At 40.9% G+C, this 21,533-nt stretch overlaps 1 protein-coding gene, 2 long non-coding RNA genes and 1 pseudogene across 4 annotated transcripts in view; 1 reads left to right on the forward strand and 3 right to left on the reverse strand.

Annotated features, from left to right (window-relative positions):
* The window catches only part of LOC145459627 (gamma-tubulin complex component 3 homolog), a 106,812-nt gene that overhangs the window by 42,220 nt on the left and 43,059 nt on the right, over positions 1 to 21,533 (forward strand). The window lies entirely within an intron of this gene.
* LOC145459648 (uncharacterized) overlaps positions 5,785 to 21,533 on the reverse strand; it is a 333,482-nt gene continuing 317,733 nt past the window's right edge. Inside the window, exon 3 of the long non-coding RNA XR_013921500.1 lies at positions 5,785 to 5,945. This is a non-coding gene — a long non-coding RNA (uncharacterized LOC145459648). The remainder of the gene's footprint in view (positions 5,946 to 21,533) is intronic.
* LOC145459716 (uncharacterized) lies at positions 14,205 to 19,766 on the reverse strand (annotated as a pseudogene). Its single transcript, XR_013921551.1, has 7 exons — positions 19,616 to 19,766; positions 19,348 to 19,511; positions 18,769 to 18,898; positions 16,645 to 16,700; positions 15,744 to 15,820; positions 15,431 to 15,590; positions 14,205 to 14,447 (listed from the first exon to the last, which is right to left on the reverse strand). The product of XR_013921551.1 is annotated as an uncharacterized LOC145459716 (transcript).
* On the reverse strand, positions 16,849 to 18,298 carry LOC145459692 (uncharacterized). The gene is made up of 3 exons (XR_013921540.1): positions 18,005 to 18,298; positions 17,078 to 17,776; positions 16,849 to 17,001 (listed from the first exon to the last, which is right to left on the reverse strand). It is a non-coding gene; the product is annotated as an uncharacterized LOC145459692 (long non-coding RNA).

Consider the following 21,533-nt stretch of genomic DNA (forward strand, 5'->3'; position numbering starts at 1 on the left):
ATGTCCCATTAGGGTTAAGCCGTTATCAAGGCCGATCGGTGATAACTAGAGTCTTGAGCAACGAGAGAGATAGTCTTTATTGTCATCCAACCAAAATACGTAACAACTGCCAACTGGTGATCAGAGGTGGTCAGTAACGAAGTACTTCTACTTTTTCGAAGTACTCAAGTAGTTATCCTCTACATCTGGTACTTACTCAAGTATATTTGATTTTCGCTACTTCTACTTCGTAATATTTTGTGATCTACTTACTTACTTTTCGCTATTTTCAGTTTGTCAAGTAGAAGTAGTTCAATCTTTCAATCAGGGAGATAGCCTGAGGAATTTCGGGGCTGTTTTCACGGAGTATCAACATTTAATTTTCATAAAAATTGAGTAAAGCCCAGAATTTTCGTCGCGCTTCGCGCGCAATGGTTCCGGAGTTACCAGTATGATTTCACGAAAGTGCCGATGAATATAATATAGGTAGCGGGTTGGCGTGGTTCCGTTCACACAGGGATATCTAGAATTAGATATCTAGATATCCCTGCGTTCACACCACATTGTCCCCCTTCGCTCATACGAAATAATTCATCACAGTATATGTGGACCATCAAAACGTTTGAAACTGATGTTTCGCAATTTAGCATTTACTTGTGATATCGTAATCTAGCATGCGCATTGCGCATGGCGTGTCCTATCCTGGCAAAGTGGACTTTTAGAGCTGTTTTGACATACCACCTTTGAAACTTTCTGGACTAAAGGCATGAAAAACGTGTCTCGCTATTAGAAGTAGAATTTATGTTTCATTTTCAATTCCGAGTATCATATACTTTAAATTATAATTAAAATCCGTTCTTTTATCTGGAAATCTTACATGTTGAAGTATAAAAGCAAGTGTAGTAATGCCTTTAATTTCCGGAAATAAAGCTACACAATATCGCATTTTTACGGTCCACCATATTTTCTATTAACGTTTACTAATCGTGCAAAGTGTTTACACCGTATCCTATACAACTTCTCCGTATTGCCCTTCGACTAAACTACGGACCTTATAATATGGGGGATGGCGCCATACCATGCTATTTTCTAAAACGTGCTGTTCGAGAAAACAGAGGATAAGTATCGAATTTCCATATCAATCCTATATTTTCTTCGCATGATGTGGACGAATGCTTATGCTATCGAAAATTGGATACCTGCTGGTATGCATCAATATGAATCAAGCTCGTCAGCTTTCGCATAGCTCAATTTGAACCTTTTTACAATCCATGTGGACGAATTAGGATCGTTTTCACAACTACTTACTTACTTGAGTACTTTTAAAGTCAGTCAATTCTACTTCTACTTCAAGTAGCTTTAGGGTGCTCATGGAAAAAGTACTTCTACTTGTACTTGAGTAGATTTTTCCGTCGCTACTTCTACTTCTACTTGAGTAGCTTTCTTGACTACTTTGACCACCTCTGCAGTGGTGATACAGAAAATATGCATGTACACTCGTAGGGTTGTTCAGAATTGACCGACTTTCAAAAAGTCCAGGTTTTCAGTCCGATTCCCATGCCTTACACCTTAAAAACATATTCTGGCTACTTTTTTTACTCGTCGCCTGCATCCGTGTGCACTTGGAGCTGGAAGAATAGCAGCTGAAAATAGGGGATTCCCCTAAAATCTGAGTGTCACGAATTTACCTAGCCTAGTTAAAGGGACATAAAACATGGATTTATGAAGCTATTGCGGTTTGGAGTGCTACAAAACCCCACTATATAAGGCATTCCTAGTTCAGGATATCATTTCCATGTCCCACACTGCCTTAGAACTGCTCAAAACTACCTAAAACTGATAGTCATTTTGTTGGATCACATATCCTACACCCCTCAAACCTACCCGGCACTGTTCATCAATTTCCTGGATCCCCATGTGCAAGAATACAACTCTAAATGTAACATCCACTCACAGCCACATAATAAACATCACAGGAAACGAAAAAATAAGGCAAAGAAAGAGATCAACTTGGCAAAATATTACATAAATCAGGTGGATGAAATGGTTGCTTTCGAGAAATCTGCATATCTGTTCCGGTGATCTTCCACAGCTTGTAGGAGGCTCACTCGTGGTTTTTTGTCATCCGTTATGAACGCAGCATAGTCGGTATTCAATTTTACCATACGCTCTGCTGCATCATTAACTACTTCAACAGTATTCACAAATTCTTGAGCAGTCACGAAATCCGGATCAGTATGCCATTCCGAAACTGGAAGACTCAATGTATAGCATCTAATAGAAACCACGATTCTGGCCCAATCAAATCGACCATACTCAATACTCATTGACTCAGAGACAGAGATCAGACTGAGAGGCATACCTCTGCGAAATTTTTCAGGGATTGGCATTTTCAGCAATTTAGCAGCCATCGCTTCCTTCAGTTTGTCAGGAATCTTTGGATTAGCCGAGAACATGGTAAATACCACCATTTCCTCAGTTAGATACCAATGATGTTTTCGCAATTTCTTGTATGCCACATCAGCAACAGTGAGATCGCATAATGAAAAGTTTTTCATGTCATGAAGGAATTTGAAATCATTCCAAGGTGCGTCACATGCAATACCAGTTTTCAACCAAGCTGGAACATAAAACAAAGCAATGAATGTATTGATTCGTTCCAACTTTTCAATGAACTCTTCAGAATAGTCCATTTGCTCACTCCACATGAACATTTTTTGACAGTACAGGACTTGACTCATCCATCTAGCGCTATGAGTAGCACCGGGCTTGCGAAAACGATGATCAACATATTTGTCATCCAAAATCACCAAGGTGCCAGTTGCACATTCTCTGTAGTCGTCTCTTATCAAGACTTCTTTCTGCTTTCTATCATTGGGTTTCATCAGTGGAATTATTTCTTGCTTTGCTTCATCAGCTTTCATGGCCAACCAGCTGCCTTCAATAAACTTCAGCGTTTTATAGCTTCTTGATTTATCAATATGTTTCCACTTCTTCTTGAAGGTATTAAAATCCGTGTTTTCAGGGCCTGTGGTTGTCGATCCAAACAAACACTTCCAAACCTCTCGAATGACCAGTTCATAAATATGATGGCGACAGGCATTGTAGAAAACTTTCCTGTTAATCAATTCTTCAAGTAACGGAACCGCACCTTTGTTTTTACCAGTGTTTGAGGATGTTGTGTGAAACACAAGAGCTCTAACAGATTTTGTTAAATTCCAAAGTTCCAGCAGTTCAAATGATGCATCAGCCTGTGCTTTTCCTGTAGCACTTTCCAGAGTTTGAATGCCAAGAAGTTTCCCTTTCTTAAATGCGCCGGAATACGCAGACGATGCGAGCACTGCCAAGGCCTCAAATTGATATCCTAGACGACTCTTAGTGAGCTTTCCATCCCAGTGCAATGCAATGTGCTCTGGTGGATTGGTGGATATTTTTTCAAAGATAGATTCGGAAATTTCCAAACGATTTGCAATGCGTCGTCGATAGGTCCCAGATCTTGAAAGATGGAAGTCATTAGGGTTGCCATCGCAAGCTTTAATCAGTGCTGCAGTTATCATGGTAGCGGCATTATCACTGACTTTCAAGCGATCAAAAACCTGGCATAGGTCTTCGTCGCTGAATAGGTTTACAGGAGCTTTTAGAGTCACAAATTTAGCGGAATGATCAGATGTCGACTGTGCAAGTTCAAAATCAGTGCTGTGAGAAGCGTCAGCTACCTGTGAAGATATAGATGAGCTCTTGTAAATCCACCTTCGCTACTTGATGCTGGTGCAGACTCTATTGCACTCATGGTCCGTCTCTTTTGTTGCATGATTTTCGCTTTTAACACTTTATCATTGCCACCGATCGTTGCTAATCTCGGACCCCTTTGATCCTGATAAAATGCTATGTCTTCACGTTTTTTATCGTCAGAAAGAAGTCTACTTGCTTCAATTGTCGCTATCGCGTCAGGGGCTCGTATATCCCATAGCTTACTCAGTTTGGCTTCAAAGTCGCTTTGTTTTTTTGATACATATTGCCGGCCCGCAGTTTTCTTTAGTGACAGCCATTGTTTCCATACTGTTTCCAATCTTTTAGTGGCATTGACTTTTGTGTAGTCTTTATGCCAGCAAGTAACCAAAAACCGATCACTTCATCTACTGCGATCTGAATGTGTGACTTGACTGGTTCATTTTTTAAAAATGAATGCTCTCTCAGGTGTAGCACATATTGCATAACTTGCCTCAGAGTGGGCAACTTCGATCCCGTAATGGCTTCCTCAGATGGCCCAACTAAGAAATGCTGTGTCTGAGATCGTGTTCTTCTAGTTTTCTTCGGTACTGCTGTACTAGATGACGATTTTCTTTTTTTTCGGACATTTCGCACTAGAGCTAATCCTAGAAAAACAGATATACATAAACTCAGTCAAGCAACAAAGAATAGTGGAAAACATTTCAGTTCTTTTAGAGTTTTAGGTCGAACACATACTGCATAACTTGCACAGGAGTAGCCAGATTAGATCCAGTTATAGATTATCGAAGATAGTTATTCCTAAATTGGCAAAACTCATACCAGTATATTGATATCTTGGGATATAACAAAATATTTAGAGTAACCGACTGGCGGTTTTCCCCAGTCACTGGAATAGACATTTGTAAGCTTTGTTTCTATCCCAGTAGAAAGGAAAAGATAATCAGGTCTATTATATCAAATAGTTGTATACTGCTATAATACTATGTTCACTAATCACGCGCTAAACTCGCTAATAGCATGAGTCAAAACGCCGCCTGATACGTCCTGCACCTCAATCGTAAACACAGTCCATCAACAACAAAGCAGCAAGGCACCTGACTAATCAATGATCCCCGTTTCACAGCCGTGCTCAGCGCTAGAACATACGCGTCACGTCAATGAGAACACTCCCCATTCCTAATGGCATAGGCGCTGAACTCTGATTTTCCCTAGGTATGCGAGATCGATGACGTCACAAAGGGATGACGTCATAGTGCGCCAGAGTTGGCAAATTAGCCGACTCGCAAGCGTTCAATATCACCTGGCACTTGTATATGGTGACAAAATTACGATACGATTAGGCAGGCCGCTTGCTGAATTGATTGAATCCATTTCAAATTTACCAAAGTGGCATCAGTTTATTATAGTTAAGAACATGCACCAATGCCGATAATACATCGATCGGATCAGCATCCTTGTGTAATATACTCGACACATCACGCTACCATAAGATTACCAACGCGTGCGACTGTGTAATCAATTAGCGAGCCGACAATCGGGAGATTTCAATCATTCCGCCTCGAGAACAAACGAATACGCATCTTCGGCGACGGCTAATAAGGTTGCAGGATAGAAAGTCTGTTCTGGACTCTATTCATTAGTGACTTTGATTTCATAGGAGTTAGAAGTTTCAATATCAGGAGCCTGCAAGACATTTTCTGATCGTTCTGTTTTAGTATTAGCGTTAGTCAAAATCAATTACGCCGCTGTCTGTTCACGGTCAGTATGTATTTCAATCAATTCCGTCCATGTTCATTGTTCAATGTCTGAGCCAGTCTGACATCACAATCACAGAAGAAGCGATAGTTCCGGCCGGCGCATAAGATATCATGCAGGGCATGGTATGGTATGGTATGGAATGGAAGTATGGTATGGTATGGATCGATATTTTGGTATGGAATATGGAACAATGCAAGTATGGTATGGAATGGAAGATTTTAATCTATGGTATGGAACGACATTTCCATACTTCCATACTTTGGTGTTTTATACATTTTATCGTGATCTGTCCAAGATTCATGAAGCGTACGCTGTTCGCTGTTCACGGAATACGATCGCTTTTATTATGTGTGAACGTGAACTATTGAACGTGGAACAAATACACGCTTGTGCAACAGTTTTAGGGGCACTTGGAATGACATCATTTTGTGATGTAATAATGACAACAGTAATGTTGATCCGATATTCTTTCGAGTCTAGACACGACGTCTCCGAGCATAGTCTATCATGTGACGCAATAATTGGCAATGTAGGCTACTCCAACTACCTCATTCCTTGAGTGGACGACAGCTTACAAGCAATCATGATGCGACGTACTAAATGCTCAATGTGATTGATAATTACATTTCGTCTGAAACATTTTCCGAACATATACTATTTACATACCGAGATATCTTATTGGTCATATTTCAAGAGATATCGCATTAGGATTATAGATCAGGGAGTGGGGTAGATACAGTTTGGAATTCTCGCCACGCTGACCCCAACCAAATACTGTACTAATAATCACGCAGATCGCTGCAGTATTGATCGCCTGCAGCTGGGATATTTTATGGGTGCGCTTATATTATAAATTATTTTGCGAATATTTACTTCATACTTGCATGTGCCTCATGCCAATGTACCGGAAATGCGATGGTATTCTTTTGGAACAGGGGCGGGCAACTTCTCCAGACGGAGGGCCGGAAATAGGAAAATTAGGTACTTGACGGGCCAGATTGCTGAATGGATAAATTATTCGCCCATGTATACACGGAATAAATCGTATTTAATGAATGTATTTTATCGACAGCAATTTCACTTCAAAGCCATTTCTCGTCGATAATGACAATACAATGTGGATTTGAGAATAGCATTGTCATTGTCATACAGGCGCCGCCGTGTCTGTTTCTCTCTGTTCAACTAACTCACGGTGCAATTCTTAATTAAGATTTCAAAGCGTTTGATAAGCCAGGTACCCAAAATTTACCAAGAATCAATTCATTAGGGTTGAGTACATCGTAAATGCCGATAATGCAAGTCTTCTCGCTTCGACGAACTTACGCGTAAGCTCCACTCTCGCACGCTTCACAGTGCGCACACCTATATAATAATATACAGTCACTAAAATTTGACGTTTAGGCAAGTAGGGGGGAATCTCGGCAGACTGGGGCCGCGGGCCATATTATTATGTTAGACGGGAAACTGTCCGCGGGCCGGAAAAATCTTGTTGCGGGCCGCATCCGGCCCGCGGGCCGTATGTTGCCAGTCCCTTTTATGGACAGTCCTAGACAACAATCTGCTGACTATCTCATTTGGCTCGCGGGAGCTGTGGAGTAGACGTACACGGCACCTCACCACCGTGAACTAAACCTCACCAAAACAGATTGTAAAACTATTACCAAGAATTAGATTCACTAGTTTAAGCAATAATGACATCCGAAATATCAATAATATAGGTGCTATACTTATGATATTGAAGTATTTGAAAGTATGGAATATGTATCAAGTATGGTATGGAACAATGTTGGTATGGTATGGAAAATTGCAAGTATGGTATGGATAGAGTAAGGCAAGTATGGAGTATGGAAAATTCTCGTTCCATACCATACCATACCATGCCCTGGTAGAAACTCTCTGCGGGCCGATCAAAGTGCCGTCGCGGGCCGAATCCTGCCAGCGGTATGCTGTATGTTGCCCGTCCCTGCGCTAGATGCTGGAAGTGATAGGTTCATAAAATATGTGTTTCTTCATTTTGGTGCCATAGATGTTGCGATCACTCCAAAAGTATCGTCGGAAGCGTTATGTGTTAATATTGCATTAGTCTCAATATATCTTCGCGGGAATGGTTTTCGGCACTCCTCGTTCATATCAAAACGAAGACGCGGATTTTCAAGACACGACCACGTACTTCAAGAAATACAGCAGCAAAATTAGCTTTGAAATAATAAAAGTCCACCAATTTCTACATAAATAGTATGATGTTATATTCAAGAAAAATCATTATTTTGCTGTTTATCACAAGCCTACAGTTCATATTAGCACAAGACAGATGGAGGTTGCACCATAATAGAGCTAAAATTGAACTAAAACTTGAGGGGGTCCGCGAGGGTCCGTGACGGTCAAAAGGGGTCCGCGAAGCCAAAAAGGTTGTGAACCACTGTTCTAAGCTTTTCGTGCACTGCAATCACAGCGAGGTTAGCTATGAGAAGCCCAGATCACATAAAAGTTGGCCCGACCCGAGATTCGAACCATTGCGATTGGCGTCGTGACGCTGGTGCTTAACCAACTGCGCCGCTCGATTCCTAGTATCTGCATGTATTTTGCCCGGACGCACGTGCGTTGCAGCCGACTTAATTGAGCGAGTTTGATGACATTGGTCGCTGCAATACAGGGATATCCAGATATCTCTGGCTATCTCTAGATATCTAGATATCCCTGGCTGTAATACCAGGTGTTTTTATCATGTAGGCCTACTCTGCCTCCCATTAATTGTTAGTCAGTATTCGGAAGCATGGATATTTAGCTTGTATATATTCCTAACGAATTCGTGTTTTGGTTAGTTAGGAAGTCGTGGTTTTGTAATCCTTCAATAAATCGAAAATGTCCTCCGATGACGCCCAAACGTCCTTCTTTTTGGCAATTCATCATCCTTTATAGCAGGGGTCACCAACACGCGGCCCGCGAGGTCATAATTTGCGGCCCGCGACCTGATTTACAAAAATTTCGGTAAAACGCTTAGTGAAGCATTTTGAAATACTGAAATTGATATTGTTGTTGTGGTTCAAAGTAAGCCATTCTGTGCCCAATATCACTATTCCTCACTAGCTGATATACGGCTTCGGCATGATAGTATCATTCCATGGAGGAAGAAATATCTGGTATGAGTGGGCAACTGGGCATATTGCCTTGACGTGCAATGGTCCACCACTGCCGAGACCTAGGCCCGTGAAAAACGACTTCGGGCTCTCCAAACGACCATGCTTTACGAGGAGATAGTTTTCCAGCAAGTAGACTACCGTGTCTAGCTAACCCCAATATCGATTCTTTAATCCAGGGGTGGCCAATCTGCGACAGTAGAAGGAAAATTATGCGGCTGTCGACACTTAATTCAATTAGGATGTGTTGGCGGCCGTCAATATGCAAATTGAATTTACGAATTGACTCTCGACAAATCTGATGGGAGGTCAAGAAATAACTGCATGCAACAAAGGGGACTAATAAGAATTGACCCAACCAAAGATGCAGCACAGCATAAATGACTTCCCTAAGTTTTCGAAGACAACCCCTGCATCAGCTCTACCGGTGAATCTGATCACATTGGCCGAAAAATGATAAATATTTTATAGTGATATATGAACTATACTAATATTTAATGACGAAATTCACTCATGAACCTGAAAAAGTTTCGCGCTTGGCGCGACTGCATGTCGAATCCGTGTGACTCTTTTGATTATGACGATTTCGGTGCGCACAGTAAGTCGATACGCGTAAATTTATCAGTCCGGAGTGTACCGGCGATGGACATGGACACTGGACAGTCTAACGTGGGTATTTGCCATTTGGCCCTAGTTAGTTCACTACGACTATGCACCGGAATGCGACCGCAAGCTATATGAGTAATTGAAATGCGGCTGTGAATAGGAAATAGGTTGGCCACCCCCTGTTTTATCCCCGCTACAGAGTGTTGTCAGGTATCGTGCACAGCTCATAGTTCAAAATATAATGAAATTGATGATCTTGATATTTTTTGTTGGATTTGTATTTGTTCAATGAAATAGTACTTCTTTTGTGGTGACTATGCCCGTCGCCCATGCTAGAGAGCACAGCATTGTACTAACGTAGAGTTATCAGACCTGGTTTTTAAACTGCGTTGCCTACTTTAATCTTGATATTGATGTCATGCGGCCCGCAGCCTCTAGGAATTTTGAAAAGTGACCCGCGACCCATTTTGAGTTGGCGACCCCTGCTTTACAGCTTGCCAAAATACCACCGATACCATATATGGCTGATTATCCAGAGAGCTCGAATCAAGATATTGACCACAATCCCTACACCAGCCTAGTCACTAACCCATGCCCAACGCGTTTTAACAAATCCTACCTACATCATGGTAATACCTTCAAATTTGTATTTTAAAGCACATTTACGTACACAATGCATAACGAAACATCAACTTCGTGGGCGACAATCCCTACGCAAATGAAAAAAACTATTAGCAAGTGCTCGCCGACATTCAGCCATTACAGCGTAGTGTTTGAAGCTTCACATACAACACCGAATTCACCGTCCTTTTCCACCAAGTGGTGTTAGCAGTTTACAGCATAAGCAGAAGGCCGACAGCGGCTTATCTTCTGTCAAGCGGTGAAGAGCTCCAAACCAACGCGTCCGAAGTGCTTGTAGGACCTGCATCTATATCATCGCTCACGCGACCGGAAGTTTGCATACTCTGTCTCTCTATAGACTATTACTCGTCACTGGTTGGGTGTCACGTAAACAGTGTTGATGGTCTGCTGTCCGGAGTCGTTTTGTAACGCCGAAGCGATATCAAACAACTGACCAAACAACTGATCCCTGATGACGTGCGTTCATCGACTCGTTAGTTGCTGTTTGCATCTGAAATAGCAGGGTGTCTTAATGCGATAACATTAAACGTAAAATCATAGGTAAGTAATGAAGTATCTTTATTTTTTCTCAGTACTACAGTAACTATCTGCACTTCTTACCCGAGTGATTTTACCTTTAGTTAGACTATGCTTTGACATTGCAAAATAGTAAAAATGCAACGTCAACATTTTTTTTTTGGCAACCTGCATTTCGTTGGTGTCATAAAGGTTGCGCTGTCGGTGAACTTTTCATTTGAGATTTTACACCTTGTAGCCTACTTTACAGGCTTACTGTTGTAGATGGATCATTGTCTAGTCATTGTGAATCATAAACCATCAATTAAATCAAATAACTTGGCATGGCGTGATATTTCACGGAATCTGAAACTTGACATCGTGTGAGACATTGGTTCTTATATCATAGTGGTTTTCAACGTTTGGTGGGATTGCGAGATGTTGAAAAAAATCAGAATTGTGTTGCGGTCCAAAAAGGTCGATGTAGACAATATTGTCGGTATGAAGCAAGACTGATACTCAAGCCGTATTTACCTAACTTCAATGCTGCCAGCAAACAACCGCTTCTGTTGAAAAGTTTTTCTTTATTCATGCCAAGCTACTACAATACAACCAAAAAAAAGTACTACAATTCCAACATTATGTGCAGCAATGCCCAATTTGAATACTTGAGTGTGAAATTTTGTCAAAATTAGGTTGTTTAATGTCAAAATATTAATTTTTCAGTGCAAAATGTTCTTTTTTCTAGGCCAAAAATAATCGCCCGACTTATCACACGTACTGGATATTGAAAAGCGGTTTTGGACAAGTTTGCGTCACTCAGAGGTGGTCAAAGTAGTCAAGAAAGCTACTCAAGTAGAAGTAGAAGTAGCAACGAAAAAAATCTACTCAAGTACGAGTAGAAGTACTTCTTCCATAAGCAACCTGAAACTACTTGAAGTAGAAGTAGAATTGACTGACTTTAAAAGTACTCAAGTAAGTAAGTAGTTGTGAAAACGATCCTAATTTGTTCACATGGATTGTATAAAGGTGCAAATGAGCTATGCGAAAGGTGACGAGCTTGATTCCCATTGATGCATACCAGGAGGTATCCAATTTTCGATAGAATAAGCATTCGTCCACATCATGGGATGAAAATAATAGGATTGATATGGAAATGTGATACTTATCCAGTTTTCTCGAACAGCACGTTTTAGAAAATAGCATGGTATGCTGCCATCCCCCATATTATAAGGTCCGTAGTTTAGTCGAAGAGAAATACGGAGAAGTTGTATAGGATACGGTGTAAACACTTTGCGCAATTAGTAAACGTTAATTAAAAGTTATGGTGGACCGTAAAAATGCCAAAATGTCAACATGTATGCTATCCATACAAAAGAACTTATATTAAATATAACTCAAAGTATATGATACTGGGAATTGAAAATGAAACATAAATACTAGTTCTAAAAGGGGAACACGTTTTCCATGCCTTTTAGTCCGGAAAGTTTCAAAGGTGGTATGCTGAAACAGCTCTAAAACTAACAAAAAATATCAGAGTCCACTTTTCCAGGTTAGGAAGCGGCATGGACATGCTAGATTACGATATGACAAGTAAATGCTAGATTGCGAAACATCAGTTTCAAACGTTATGATGAGCCATATGTACTGCGCTGAATTATTTCATGTAGGCGAAGGGCGACAATGTGGTGTGAACTCAGGGATATCTAGATATCTAGTTCTAGATATCCCTGTGTGAACGGAATCACGCCAACCCGCTACCTAAATTATATTCATCGATACTTTCGGGAAATCATACTGGTAACGTCCATACAGCTGCGCGCGAGGCGGGACGAAAATTCTGGGCTTTACTCAACTTTTATGGAAATTAAATGTTGGTACTCCGTGAAAACAGCCCCGAAATTCCTCAGGCTATCTTCCTAATTGGAATATTGGGCTACTTGTACTTGACTGACTGAAAATAGCGAAAAGTAAGTAAGTAGATCACAAAATATTACAAAGTAGAAGTAGAAGTAGAAAAAATCAGATCTACTTGAGTAAGTACCAGAAGTAGAGGAAAACTACTTGAGTACTTTGAAAAAGTAGAAGTACTTCGTTACTGACCACCTCTGGCGTCACTCTTACGTGTGAAATTGTCATAATTACCGCGTGAAATAGCCCACCCGTACCTAAACGCGTACCTAAACCTATTTGAGGATACTACCTAATACCTATGTCGGTAATCATTTCGCACTAGCCACGGACACGCATCTTGCAATTTGAAAAATAGCTGCGATTAATTCACTGCTAAAGTACGCGACCGCTCCACTAAATTTACTATTTGAAACTACCAAGTACATTCCAAACCTTCATTTTCCACCTGAAGCAGTGTTTAAATGTCTCAGAATTGGCAACTTTTACTTGTAATTGAGTATTCACTGGGTTATTTATAAGCGACTAGCACCGCAAACTGCTTGACCTTCCTGTACCAAAAATGCTCTCGAAATCACAATTTTGAAACGTACCTGGTCCGGTTGATTACTGACTTTGACCAGCTGTAGCTGCCCTTGCGCACCGACTTGTAACTGAAATACAAAGGTTTTCAGTCTTGAAATTTAACCTTTTTGCTAATACTAGAATGATGCGTCCACGCATAAATCTGGAATTTTGTGGTCACTTCGACCTGCATCCCGTATGGGAATATTATCGACAATGAGGGCACATTTAGTTTTGTCCATTCCCACCCATTTGAAATACTAAAATTCACACAGGTAGTGAGCAAAAATATACACTATTTACCATTCACACCATTCACAGCTGTATCATCAACGCAAAATTCTACTTGCGTGAGATTCGAAAACTCAGTAACTAGTAAATCAACATTCAAAATCTGTCGCACAGAGCCAGAGTGTTTATTGAAATTATATTTTGGCGAGTTGCCGCCCAGCCCGCGGCATTGTTACAAAATAGCCAGAGCCAAGAAGTACACAATTACTTTCAATGAAGTGCAACCGGCATTTACTTTCCTTGCGGCCGGGAAAAAGGAGACATTGTCACTAGCCTCATGATATGTGCTTAAAAACTCGACAGCAAGCTTGGTACAGTCTTGGACAACTTGATAATTAGATAAGATTCTGGTAATATAGTTTGTGAAACATTTCTTTGCGTTAATTCCAATCAAATTTGTGGAATGCTTCTATGCCCCAATTTAAATTCAAATCTAATTTGTGGTTTTACCGAAAATGCTACAGGAGAACAGCATCGCGCGAAACTAGCCAAGCTTGCTGCACAGAAAATTACCACTCTCGTGAGAAGTTTTTAAGAATTCAGCAATTCAATTTTGAACAATTCAAAAAATAATGTGTCGCTATAATTCTAATTTAATTTGGAAAAAACCGTGTAGCTCTAATTCTAATCGCATTTGGAAAAAGCTGTATAGCTATAATTCTAATTAAATTTGGAAAAAACTGTGTAGTTCTAAATTCTAATTATAAATCTAATTTAGAAATAACTTTGTAGCTAAAATTCTAATCTAATTTGAAAGAAGCGTGTTGCTATAATTCTAATTCGAAGCCATTGGAAAAATACTGTTTTTTGATCTAATTTGGAGATAAAACTGTCGCTATAATTCGAATTTTAATCTAGAAAAAAAAAAGTGTCGCTATAATTCTAATTCTAACTTGATTTGAATAAAAATCTCAATATAATTAATTCTAATAAAATTTGGAAAAAACTGTATGTAATTTTGATGCTAATCTAATTTAGAAAATCTGAAATATTCTAGTTTTCAAACTCTGCCTTAGTGCTCGAGTTCAAATTAAATTACACTGATACTCAAGTTTTGCCGACTGCTAATCCCGAGTAACGGCAGCCGAATTAAACAACAGCCGGGCGCATTACCGTGTGCACCTCTCCTTGCCCGGTGCTGATATTGTTCCCGATAAGCTGCTGAAGAATGGCCTGGAGGTTTTGTTGCTGGTTCTGCTGGATTTGAACTTGTTTGGCTTGCTGGCTTTCCGCGGCTTGCGACAGGGTGGACGGCGCCACAGCGTTCAAAACTACTCCCGACGTGTACTGCTGCTGTTGTTGTTGCTGCTGCAGTTGCAGTTGAGCCTGAGCCTGTAACCGGAATAATATCAGTATCGAAAAGGTAAAGTTTCACAAATATACCACGATATCAGATGGGAATATCAAAACATCGGATCACAAAGCTAGCCATATTTATAAAAATCACTGATGTAGAAGCCAGACTGATTATTATTATCGCTGTGCTGATGCTGATTAATATCAAGTCAATATTACACTTTGAAAGAAATATCGGTGTCAGCCATTAGATGTAAAGAGAATATCGGCAATTTTCGCGGTATCACAACATGGTAGGGTTACCACCGAACGTCCTCTCGTAAGAGGATTTGTCCTCTTTTTTCAATACATTGAAAGTGTCCTCGGAGGACGCCTTCTTGTGAAAGTAATAAAATGCGATCAAAAAACTCGACCCCAACGCAGCGGGCATCAGAGTTTCGTAAAAAATCAGGAGTCAAAGTGATGACTCAAGTCAATACCCACCGCACATTATCGTAAAAAAGCGGGTAATTCGGGAGTCGAGCCGAAGTGATGAGTTTTTTTTCAATCGACACAGTACGATCGGTCGAAAAATTTTTAAAATCACAAGTTTTCTTAACCGGCGCTCGAGCTTTCAGAATTTTTAAAAAATGTCCCCTTTTTCGAATCTCAAAATATGGTCACCCTAACGACATGGTTGTAGGGAGTCGGGAGAGCTTCCCAGACTGTTAGACTAACTAGTAATATTGATATTTATTACAGTTTACAGTGGTCCAGACGCAGCTTGTCTAGTTCATTTCACGTCCAAGCATAGGAATAGCTGTAAAGCTGTTAGCTGAAAGCTCAGAATTTTTGGAAATGTGCCTTATGCCTCATCATTTGAATATCGGCTGAATGAACTTGTGGAGTGGAATAAATGTAGCAATATGAACATATTGTTTGTTGCGACATTGCAGTTATGTACGTCTAGAAACTAGTTCTTACAAATCCAAGCTTATCTAGCAAACCAAACATTAGAAGCTCACAGTACTGCGTCTAACCTGCTGCGTAGGCTGCTGTAAGACTTGCAAAATCTGTGTCCCATCGATATTGATTGGCGTTAACGTCAGCGGTTGTCCGGATTGATTTTGCTGCGCGATAAGCAACTGCCCGGTCCTGATACCGGGCACTTGCGTGGCACTTGAGTCAAATTCGCCGCGGCTGCGTTGTTAGCCGCACCGGAGTTGGCCACATACACAATCTGTTGCTGATCGCCGGTGCCTCTGAGAAAATATAAATTTCAGACATCAGTGATAGGGTCCAGACTCGGTACGGCGAGAAACTTACAAATGGCCTTTTGGTCGTGCCTGATTTCAATTCTTCCCTTGGAAAATATCGATTAGAAAATCAAACTGATCAAATTTGCTGATTGCTGCCGAAATGTCGTTCCTCTGAAATTAGAGCATGTTCTGGAATCATTGTCGAATAAAAAGCGACTGGCTGAATGTGCTTTCGCAGATCAAGATATTATCTAGTGTAGCTTCAAACTTGGGCTTGAGCAAACTTTCGACTTGAGCGCAGTAAAGGTGCCAAGTTAGTCGGAACACATACAAATCAACACAGTACACACACACGCACAGCGGTTTCAGTGTACGGGATAGACTAAGCTGACTAGCCATCATCAGTTTCTGAGTTGGTTTTCAAGGCAAATAAGACATTAATCGAGTTCAAACTTCATCTTACACCAAACCTACAGGTTCAAGAGGCATGAGCCTGTTCAAATCCGAGCGACAGCATCAAATATTCATGTAAAATGTGTTCCACAGAAAAACGTATAGCAATGCAGTGAATACGGGAATTTTAACACTAAAATTATAGTCCAACGTTGCACAGACTAATAGATAGAAAACCTGAAACACTTGAATAACTGATTAGTGGTACAGAACTTAAATACAGCTTTCAAAAGTAGCCTATGTTTATTTACTGGAAAAAATAAAAATTGAATTTAAAACCAAATTGGGAATCGTGACACTGGTACTGGTGCACACATTATATACCAAATTTCATTTGTTTCTTCAAATGCATATAACATATGGTCCATTTGAAGTGTCACAATTTCATTCACTACGAGGCTATCATTCTCGACCTGCCTGTAACATTGCCTGAGTGTAGCAGCAGCAAACCTTCTGATAAAGCTATTACTACCGACGTAGGCTACCTTTGTTGAATTCAATTCGCATCAATGCACGACAATAAACAAGAAAATCGGACGCACCTGTAAAGTTCTTCGCTTACTCTCTTCCGTGTGGATCCACGATCTCAAGCTAAGCTCTGAAAATGCACACACAGAATCAATCACCAGTACATTACCGACATTGAATATGCTGGCTTCGGTTGTCAAGAAGAATAGCAGGCAAAATATATAGAGTTCCACAGGGTCGCGTTGCCAGTGTGGAATGATAAAACTCGTTAGGGGTAACCCTAAAAGGAGGGACCGCGGAAACTGCGGAAAACGCGGAACTCGCGGAAATGGCCCCTAAAACGCGGAAACTGCGGAAAAAGCGGGAAACCTCGATTCCTAAAGCGCTGAAACAAGAGGAAAACGCGGAACGCGGAACAGTCGGTCATTGACCTCTATAGATCACAAAGTAGCCACTAAAACGAGGAAACAGAGGAAAAGGCGGAACGCGGGACAGTCGGTCGTTGACATTTGTAGATCTCATAGAGGAACTCTAAAGTCTAAAACGACGAAACTGCGGGACACCAATGTTAGAGTGAGACGAAGTAGGACTCATAAATGGCAGAGAACTGTCGTAATAGTTGATGGCGCTTCTTCGTTTTACGATACAAAAATTTATAAACGTCAAAATAAATTGTTTTTTTTCCTTGGGAGAGACGGATTAGGGTTGGCGGAGGGGGTATATTAGGGTTACGTGAGGGGGATGTTAGGGTTAGGAGGGTTAGGGTTAGGTTAGGGTTATGATTAGGGTTAGGTTAGGTTAGGGTTGGGGGAGGTGGGATATTAGGGTTGAGGAGAGGGGAGATATTAGGGTTGGGGGAGAGGGGGATGTTAGGGTTAGGTTAGGATTAGGGTTAGGTTAGGGTTATGATTAGGGTTAGGTTAGGTTAGGGTTGGGGGAGGTGGGATATTAGGGTTAGGGGAGGTGGAATATTAGGGTTAGGGGTTAGGGTTAGGATTAGGGGAGGTGGGATATTAGGGTTAGCGGAGGTGGGGTATTAGGGTTATGATTAGGGTTAGGGGAGGTGGGATATCATGTCCCTAACCCTCTTCTCCAACCCTAATATCACCCCTCTCCCCAACCCTAACATCCCCCTCTCTCCAACCCTATATCCCGCCTCCCCTAACATCACCCTCTCCCTCAACCCTAATATTCACGTCCCCTAACCTTAAAATCCCACCTCCCCTAACCCTAATCATAACCCTAACCCTAATATCCCACATCCCCCAACCCTAATATCCCACCTCCCCTAACCCTAATATCCCACCCCAACCCTAATCATAACCCTAACCTAACCCCTAACCCTAATATCCCACCTCCCCTAACCCTAATAACCCACCTCCCCCAACCCTAATATCCCACCCCCTCCAACCCTAATATCCCACCTCCCCTAACCCTAATATCCCACCTCAACCCTAATCATAACCCTAACCTAACCCCCAACCCTAATACCCCACCTCGATGACCGACTGTCCCGAGTTCCGCTGTTTCCTCGTTTTAGTGCCTACTGTGTGATATATAAAGGTCAATGACCGACTGTTCCGCGTTCCGCGTTATCCTCTTGTTTCAGCGCTTTAGGAATCGAGGTTTCCCGCTTTTTCCGCAGTTTCCGCGTTTTAGGGGCCATTTCCGCGAGTTCCGCGTTTTCCGCAGTTTCCGCGGTCCCTCCTTTTAGGGTTACCCACTCGTTAGCAAGCGTAACTGGAATTTCTAATCGCTGATTCAAGCAGTAATTACAAAACTGGTCAGTTATTTCAAATATGAGACAGCAGAAGTCTAAATATTCTACAGGTTCAGGTAGAAGTGACATTCGTCATGAGCGTTTAAATTTACTAGGAGCTAGAAATGATGGAAGGTTTCGAGAAAAGTAGAGGTTAACAAATTAATGCAGCAAGTCATTACGATGCATCGAAGAATTGACCAACAATTTCAAACGTTGATTACAATATTAGCTAGCAATACCAAACAACTATTTACAATTTTGATAAAAACCATGTTCAAATTGGGTAATTGCTAATCCTCACAGCAACTCAATACCTACAGGACAAGGCCCAGTACTCTAGCAGTGTAGAGAATAGAAAAATTTGTTCGCTCATCAATTGAATCTAAGTAATTCAGTGGCGCAAGTTGTTTCAAATTAAACAAATTAAGCTACTTGCCTGCTATGAACAATTGGGCTGCTTTAGAGAATTAAAGGGGCGCTTCAGCCGATATCATTTTTACGTCCTCGTCCATTTTCATGATCTTTTTTATTCGGGCCAGAGGCAAATCCTGTGTTTTGAAATCGTTCTGAAAGCAGTAATAGATGTTGAGAAATTTTGTTTAGAAATATTCCTTACAAGTATAAAACCGTTGGTGTATTTTGGTTATCACTCTTACCAGTAAGCCTCAACTCTTGAAGACCCTGCTAAATAGGCACGGTTGTATCACAAGGTCAGGTTGTTGCTAGGAAAGCTAGGTCAGACAAGAAAATAAAAATACATTCATTTTTCCTGATTTTACACAACAAATGTCTGCCACTTCTTCCCATGTGTATAGTCATTAGATTACAAATTAGTTCCAGTTTTAACAGTTATATTATGATGTCGAGGTATGACTTGAATCACTTACGATCTAATCAAACTCTCCATAGTGTATTGGAAGTGTACTATCATATTGAAGATTTGCAGAAAGCTTATAGGAAATAATGGCGTAGGGGACAGTGTTTGTTAATATATATTAGTGTACAATGTACATACATTGGTCAAACTCTGTACCTCCTCCAATTGCCGGTTCCAAAACGTCGACAGTCGTTCTGGCGTGTCAAGATCGTCTACATTTCCAGTTTGCTTAACATGGGATCCTCCGTTAACAACTTGGAACGTTGGGTCAATAACAGTTCCCACTGAAGATTTCAAGAAGTCTGTAATTAAGGTAAGGGTATATGCTGGTAATGCGATTAGAGCGGAGATAATACCAGCATCAGGGAGTTATAGGAGGTCCGCAGGCGGTATTTTGCATACGTACCTTCTGTGACCACATTTGCGCCTGTAATCAATTGGTCACCTGAATCTTCAACTAACATACTGTGATGGAGATCGGAATCGGCGTTCTGACCAGCAGCCATCGTTTCATTCGCTAGTAAATTACTCTTCGACTGTGTGACATACCACTCGAGTCGTCCTGGCGAAATTTCGGCGAAATCTTTGTGATCATGTGAAACACGATTTTTGACATGACGAAATATTAACCCTCAACTTGACGATTCACCGATTGCTCCATTGAAACGGATCTATCCTGTGTCGAAATATTCCGATTTTCACTAAATACACATTCGGGCATACTGTATTTAGGGATTGTCTTTCGTCCTGCTTAATTTTGAATACGATTAGCAACTTTTACGCTATATTTCGCTCTTGTTTGAGTACCGAACTGCCGATGTACAGCAAATGTCTATTTTCAGACTGGATTTGAGAGTGTACCTGACATACAATTCCGCCAATGGACACATCATCGGAAAGAGCTTGCAAAGTGCTTTAATAAAAATCCATTTTCATTTTCAACTTCGTCCTGGTTAAGTACGATTACGAGTACCAATAAAGCATTTCATTACGCTGTCGACCATTGCGTCGGCATCAGTTTCAACGAACGGCAAATGCCGAATTCCGGGCAGGTTTTTGAGATTGTGCCTGACTTGCAATTCCTATAATGAACACATCATTGGAAAGGGCGTGCAAAGTACTTCAATAAAAACCCATTTTCGTTTTCAACATCGGCCAGGTTAATTAGAAATAAGACTGCCAAAAATGCATCGCATTGCGCTGCCGGGCATTGTATCGGGATCAATTCAATGAACGGCAAATGCCAAATTTCAGGCGGGTTTTTGAGATTGTACCTCACTTGCAATTCCTATAATGAACACATCATCGGAAAGGGCTTGCAAAGTACTTCAATAAAAACCCATTTTCATTTTCAACATCGGCCAGGTTAATTAGAAATAACAGTGCCAAAAATCCATTGCATTGCGCTGCCGGGCATTGTATTGAGATCAATTCAATGAACGGCAAATGCAAAATTTCAGGCGGGTTTTTGAGATTGTACCTCACATGCAATTCCTATAATGAACACATCATCGGAAAGGGCTTGCAAAGTACTTCAATAAAAACCCATTTTCATTTTCAACATCGGCCAGGTTAATTAGAAATAAGACTGCCAAAAAATGCATTGCATTGCGCTGCCGGGCATTGTATTGAGATCAATTCAATGAACGGCAAATGCAAAATTTCAGGCGGGTTTTTGAGATTGTACCTCACTTGCAATTCATATAATGAACACATCATCGGAAAGGGCTTGCAAAGTACTTCAATAAAAACCCATTTTCATTTTCAACATCGGCCAGGTTAATTAGAAATAACAGTGCCAAAATCCATTGCATTGCGCTGCCGGGCATTGTATTGAGATCAATTCAATGAACGGCAAATGCCAAATTTCAGGCGGGTTTTTGAGATTGTACCTGACTTGCAATTCCTATAATGAACACATCATCGGAAAGGGCTTGCAAAGTACTTCAATAAAAACCCATTTTCATTTTCAACATCGGCCAGGTTAATTAGAAATAACAGTGCCAAAAATCCATTGCATTGCGCTGCCGGGCATTGTATTGAGATCAATTCAATGAACGGCAAATGCAAAATTTCAGGCGGGTTTTTGAGATTGTACCTCACTTGCAATTCCTATAATGAACACATCATCGGAAAGGGCTTGCAAAGTACTTCAATAAAAACCCATTTTCATTTTCAACATCGGCCAGGTTAATTAGAAATAACAGTGCCAAAAATCCATTGCATTGCGCTGCCGGGCATTGTATTGAGATCAATTCAATGAACGGCAAATGCAAAATTTCAGGCGGGTTTTTGAGATTGTACCTCACTTGCAATTCCTATAA

This window comes from Botryllus schlosseri, unplaced genomic scaffold, assembly GCF_051294905.1.
Source record: "Botryllus schlosseri isolate E-star unplaced genomic scaffold, Bs_hap1 Bs17a, whole genome shotgun sequence".
In the NCBI taxonomy this organism is placed as follows: Eukaryota; Metazoa; Chordata; class Ascidiacea; order Stolidobranchia; family Styelidae; genus Botryllus; species Botryllus schlosseri.